The following is a 6,793-nucleotide window of genomic DNA, read 5'->3' as shown; positions in this document are numbered from 1 at the left end:
CAGATATTAATTGAATCTTTGACTTTTGAAAATGATAATTCAGAATGTAAAAGGGTGATTAGACCTCTAAAGGCAAGATCAGTACCAATAGCTGAATGGATTAGAAATATAGATGATAAGGAATTTCATGCTTATTATACTACTTTAATAGGAGAAGTGATTTCTAAAATTTTTAAGAAAAAAAATCAAAATGTCAGATGTTTTAATTGTGGTAAGCAAGGTCATCTGAAAATGGACTGTAGGCAAGGCATTCCTAGAAACAATGTTTTTTCTACAGATAATCCAAATAGAAGGCCCTAGCCTTCTAGAGTATGCAGATGTGGCGAAGGCCAGCATTGGACTAATGAATGCAGATCAAGAAAGGACAGACATCCCTTTGCCATCAGGAGATGCCTTAGAGGTCAGGTCCAAATATCAAATTTGGTTTAATCATTTCCTGTCAGCATTGAAGAAACTCATAAGAAAACTTAATGCCTGTTGTTAAAATCAATTCTGTTCTGGATGTGATCAAGGACAGAAAAACTTGAGCAGATAAAACAAAAATTAATAAGAAACCATAAAACAAGTATTTTGGCAAGCTTCTGTAACTGATCAAAGACCAAAGCAAAAATATGAGTAAATGGCATTTTAATCAAAGGATTACTGGACACAGGTCCAGATATAACCATAATTTCACCAAAATTGTGACATCCAGATTGGCCTCTTCAGGAGGTGAATATTCAGCTTTTATGGATTGGAACTTAATCTCAAGTAAAACAAAGTACAAGGTAGGTCGAGTGTATAGGGCCAGATGGACAGATAGGAAAATTAAAGACATATGTGGCTAACATAGCAACAAATTTATGGAGACATGATTTGTTGGAGCAATAGAAAACACAGATTAACATTACTCCAATCTCAAAAATAAACCATAAAATGAAGAATGCTTATGAGAGAAATAATAAAAGGTACTGTCAAGGGCAGTCACAGACCGTTTAGGTTGTCCATAGGCAGAGCACAGAGCACAGCCACTGTTGTTCTTCCAAAGGTGCCATCAGCCCTGCCTTTAAAATGGTTAACTAATGAACCTGTCTGTGTGGAACAATGGCCTTTGACATCAGAAAAATGACAGGCACTGGAACATCTGGTACAGGAACAGTTAAATGCTCAAAATATTGAAGAATCAACGAGTCCTTGGAATTCTCCTATATTTGTTATTAAAAAGAAGTCTGGGAAATGGAGAATGGTAACAGATCTGAGAGCTATTAATAAGGTGATCCAGCCAATAGGCTCTTTACAGCTTGGAATTCCCTTGCCTTCTTTATTACCTAAAGGATGGTCTATTACAGTGATTGATGTAAAAGACTGGTTTTTTACTATACCTTTACAAAAACAGGATAGAGAAATATTTGCCTTCACAGTGACCACTTATAATAATTCTCAACTTGTTGAAAGGTACCATTGGAAAATTCTTCCACAAGGATAGAATATAGCCCTATCTTGTGTCAATATTTTGTACAACAGCCACCAGAAATAATTCATAAACAATTTCCTCAATGTATAATTTACCATTATATGGATGGTATCTTACTGGCTGATTCAGATGCAGATACCTTAGAAAAATGATTCATGAAGTAAAGAGGATTTTGTCTTGTTGGGAATTACAAATTTCTCATGAAAAAAATACAAAGAGGAGATTCTATTAATTACCTAGGATATAAGATAGGTTTATAGAAAATTCAACCACAGAAAGTACAAATCAGGAGAGTTCAATTACAAACTGTTAATGAGTTTCAAAAATTGCTGGAAGATATTAACTGGCTAAGGCCACAATTGGATTAACTACCCAAGAACTAATTAATTTATTTCAAATACTATAAGGTGATAAGGACTTAAATAGTCCCAGAAACTTTCCAGCTGAGAATGCACACATGGATTGCTTGGATCCAGAGCTTGATTGTATCATAACCAAATGAACTTCTACTCATTCTCCTACAGGATTTCTTCTGCAGAGAGAAAATAATATCTTAGAATGGATATTTTTGCCACACAGAGTAAAAAAGTAAAGACCTGTGTAGAAAAGTTTTCTGAATTGATTCTGAAAGTAAAATTGAGACAAGCAGTTATAGAAAGATCTAATCACACTTTAAAACATATGATTAATAAACGGAAAGGGGTAATAAAGACCCCAGAGATAGATTACACAGTACTTTATTAACTTTAAATTTTTATGCTAATGAGAAAGCAATGACAGCTGCAGAAAGACATTGATTGGATAGTAGATAAAAACTTCTGAATTAAATCAGCCTGTATATTTTAAAGATGTGTTGACCTCAGAATGGAAACCAAGATATTTGTTACATTGGAGAAGAGGTTTTGCTTTTGATAGTTATAAAAAATTAATTAGCCGGGCGGTGGTGGCGCACGCCTTTAATCCCAGCACTCAGGAGGCAGAGGCAGGTGGATCTCTGTGAGTTCGAGGCCAGCCTGGTCTCCAAAGCGAGTTTCAGGAAAGGCTCAAAGCTACACAGAGAAACCCTATCTCGAAAAACCAAAAAAAAAAAAAATTAATTAAAGACAATAATTTTTCTGTTGCCAAAAAGCATTTTGCCTTAACAAAGATATAACCTGACAAAAAGGAATTCCCCAAAGTTAGGGTTGGTCCAGGTTTTTTGTCTTTCCAGGAGAATAAAAGTATCCAACTAAGGAATCTAGAGACCACTGGACAAATGAGACATCCGAGGAAGGACAAATCATCAAGAGAAAATGTCCCAAGAAAAAGAGTAAATTGGCCTAATATATAGCACATCTCCAACAGTGTAGAATTTCATAAATCTTCCAAAAATGCTTGTTTTTGCTGCTCTGTACAAACATAAAAGGGAAATGGTCTTTTGGGGGTCCAAATTCAGTTAAAAATTAAAGTTAGCTTTGGAGCTGGAGCATGGCTCTCTCCTCATCTAAACCCACACAAAAATCTGTCAGATATTGTCACCTGTAAGCCTAAGATGGATGCCCCAATGTTGCAGAGGAACATTGGGTAACTCTCCAGGCAGCCAGCTGTCCCTGTCATTTATATAGTTTTGGAAGTTCTTTGCTCTGTACTTCCTGTTTACTCTGGTAATATTTTATCCTTTTCAGGTCTATGATGGGTGTTGAAGGCTAGATAGTTATACTGTTTTCCTTGTTAACAAATTCAGAAAAGAAACTTACAAAAGACATTTAGAGTTTATAAGGTAGAGAGACATAAAAGCTTAAGTTGTTTATACAAGAAAATGTTCTAAGGTCTAAAAAGATATTTTTAAGTTGTTAATACAAGTTATGTAAGAAAATGGTTTAGGTATAAAACTTTGGACTCACCAAGATAGAATAGATAACAGAGTACTTTCTCTGAATTTGCCAAATACTAATGGATTATACATTGTGACTGTAACTTATACCTGATAATTGTTCATATTTTATATAGTTTTACTGTGTTACAGCTAAAACCTTTCCTTTTTATTTAGACAATGCCTGATACTTGTTCTTATTGTGTGTCATATTAAAGTTAGAGTTAAAACACTTCATTATTATTTAGACAAAAAGGGGGAAATGTTGTGGGATAGTTGATTGTGCTGTGAAACTCTGAGACTGTGTCAATAAAATTAACCTTAGAACAAGGGGCAGAGCCAGTGACTAGTTGACAAGAATTAGCCACAGAGAGTACAGAGGACCTGTGAAGACAGATAGAGAGACTCACAAGAAGGAGAAGGGAGGGATTTAGAGATTCACAGGCCTTTTTGTTTGGGATGGTATGGAAAGATGCTCTCTTGATGGGTCTCCAGCCAAAAGGAAGTTCAGCTGGTTACTTCTCAGCTTCTCTGATATGACAAGTTTTCACCATAATATCTAGCTCCAGAGTCTTTACTGGTAAATAGGCCAACTTAAATAATGACAACACATTCCGCCAGAGAGAATTCACATCTGTTACTATAGGTCCAGTCAAAGTGTGTTTCTGACTAAATTGCTCAATTAAGCTATTTCTATGCTTCTTGTTAAATTCGGTCTGCTGCTTCCAGATCGATTTCCCTTTTTCCAAGGTCTGTTCAGTTCTTTGTTACTCTTAGATACTTATTTGACTGGACTCAGACTTAAAGGCAGAAGTTCTCAGTGAGGACAGTCTATGTCTCTTGCAACCCACTCCTGGCATTTTTCTTTGGCTTCCTTCATTCTCTTGGCCAAGAGTTTAGCAGATCTGCAGCCTCCTTCTTGGTTTTCTAGTGTGTCGTATCTCAGAGCCATATGTTAGCATTTGTGTTGTAGGACACATGGAGTAACAAGATGTTGAATCTTGGGTGCTTTCGTCCTGGGCTTCTTAACCTACTTTGTTTAAGGGCTTTCTGACAACATATTGGTTGGCATCATCTTCTTTTGAGAGAATAACAAGCTTTCTGATTCTGCTAGCTCTTTTAGGTCCCAACAGACAAGGCACAGCAGTATCTGTCATTTCAGAAATATCCTTCCCTGTCTCTCTGTCTCTCTCAATAACTGTGTTGAGAACACTCCAGTTGGCATCCACAATGCTTCTACGAACAGACTTGTGCTTCTGCTCTCCCGTTTTCTTTGGTCTATAATGAGAATGCCCCTTGATCAACAGCAAGAGCCATGGGTCAAATGCCATGAGTCAAAATGCCTTCCTTCATGGGAAAATATCATCATTCCCACCTCTGATTTAGACCACATAGCCCTTTCCACTCTTCACCCAGAGCATCAGCAGCTACTTCTGTGGCTATGTGATTCTCATAGACTATACGAAGCTTGCCTTAATTGTCCACTTCAATGAGTTTCTGACAGCTGACGGCTGGGAAGGAAATATTCAGCTTCATCTCAATACCCACATTGTCATTACTAATGTCTTCACAACAATTCCAAAATATTTTCATCTCTCTTTCTTCAATTGCCTTTCTGTTTCACTTCTAGGTACTTAATATAATCACCACTCTCTTTTTTGGTAGACATGTTCCATAAAGCATTCCTGTTTCTAAAAGGCATTCAATGACAAGGAAAATAGCCAAGGCAGATTTTCCTAGAGACACTTACATTTAATCTCCTTCACCTGAAGGAAAACTCCCAAGATAAGATTTTCTATTTTAGGAGGAGAAGATGGCCAAGATTCTGTACATGAGTCAATAAAAGCCATGTTCAGTGCCCACAGAAAACACTGATAAGGAATTGAAGACTAAACATCATTTTCCCCTATGCCACAAAATAATTCCTTCCTTTCATGGCTACTCCAGAGATAAAATGCAAAAGAGACTCTGAGAAGGATGCCAACACCCCCAAATGTGTTTGCTGAGAAAGAAACACTTATCATTGGATACCATGGTATCTATGGCTAATAGTCCATGGAGCAGACTTGGGACCACAATCTAGATAAATAACAGCTAATATCAGAGCCACAAGTATGGTGTGACCTCTTATATATTTATATAAACATACCATTCAAAATGTTTCAATATTGATTAAATATACAGCTTGATATATAAGGTATATATCAAATACATAGAGATCAGTCACATGACCATTAGTAAAATAGAAGGTGAATTCACAGTAAATTATATACAGATTTATGTAGAAATAATATAATAATAAGGGACCTGGGATTTTTATGTCAGTGTTAGAGCACTTCTACAGCAATTGCAAGGCCTTGGGTTCAGTCCTCACCTCTAAAAAAAAATAGAAGTGGTAAAATAAGTTAACACATCTCAAGTGTGAACTATGTGTCATGCACTATTTCAAGAATACATATAATTTAAAATACATACTATTTTAAGAACTGTATACATTTCATTCAATTATTTTATCTTCATTAGCATGTGTTTATTCTTATTACTGTTTCCACAAGCAAATGTTGACCCAAGGCAGTTACAAAAATTATGCAACAAAGTCAGCAATTGATGAGCCAGTCTGGGCTCACAGTATTCACCACCACTTTCTGCAGAAGGCAATGGCCTCTCTGCCACAGGAGGTGATAAATCCCAGCATTACTACCGTCATTAGGGCAACTATAAAGGTGATATATGTATAAAGTGGTCTAGATGTCTGTAGACTCTTTCTATCTCTCAGAATCTAGTAAATCTGGAGACCTGCCATCAGCATGCTACCTTAAAGAAAGCATAGCTGCACTCTAATGCTTCTCTGGTCAAATCCTAGTGAGAAGATGGACTGTGATTCTCTTTCTTTGAGACACTAAACAGCAGAAAGACCTATGTATAGACTTGTAGAAACACCAGATCTCAATTATACCAGAGTCCTTGAAACTCCCAAGCAGTAGTTCCTAAAAGAGTCTGAACAGAAGAGGTAGAAAAATCCCAACAGAGAGGCTGGAATAGGTCAGCCCAGAGCTTGAACCTTGGAGACACTCTCTCCAGGAAACTCCAAATCACTCTTGAGAGGCACTGTGTCCCCTAAGGACACATGCAGAGTTCACTACATGAGTCTCAACAATTACTAAGATTTGAATCTTGAGTGAAGACCTAAGAGAGTGATGTTTCAAGGGACTTTGTAAACTTTTGGCAAGTTCCTAATCTTCTCTCTGCTAAGATCTACGCAGCTGCTATTTGAAAGATCTTTCCTCCTCAGGCTCCACCCAGGACAGCAACTTTCTGTTCCTTCTGCTCATGGACCAGACACTAAAGTGCATCTCAAACACAGTACTAATATGCTTCTGTGTAGCATGCCTGCCCCCCTAAAGAAAAGCTAGTAAGTGCTAGATCAACTGCCAGGACACTTTAAGACATCTGATTACAAAGGACAGGGGACTCTGAAAGTGGGTCTG

Source organism: Peromyscus californicus, unplaced genomic scaffold (assembly GCF_007827085.1).
Source record: "Peromyscus californicus insignis strain IS unplaced genomic scaffold, ASM782708v3 Scaffold_3__1_contigs__length_106647218, whole genome shotgun sequence".
Classification (NCBI taxonomy): domain Eukaryota; kingdom Metazoa; phylum Chordata; class Mammalia; order Rodentia; family Cricetidae; genus Peromyscus; species Peromyscus californicus.
The sequence above is the reverse complement of the archived record's forward strand: the minus strand, read 5'-3'. Positions refer to the sequence as shown.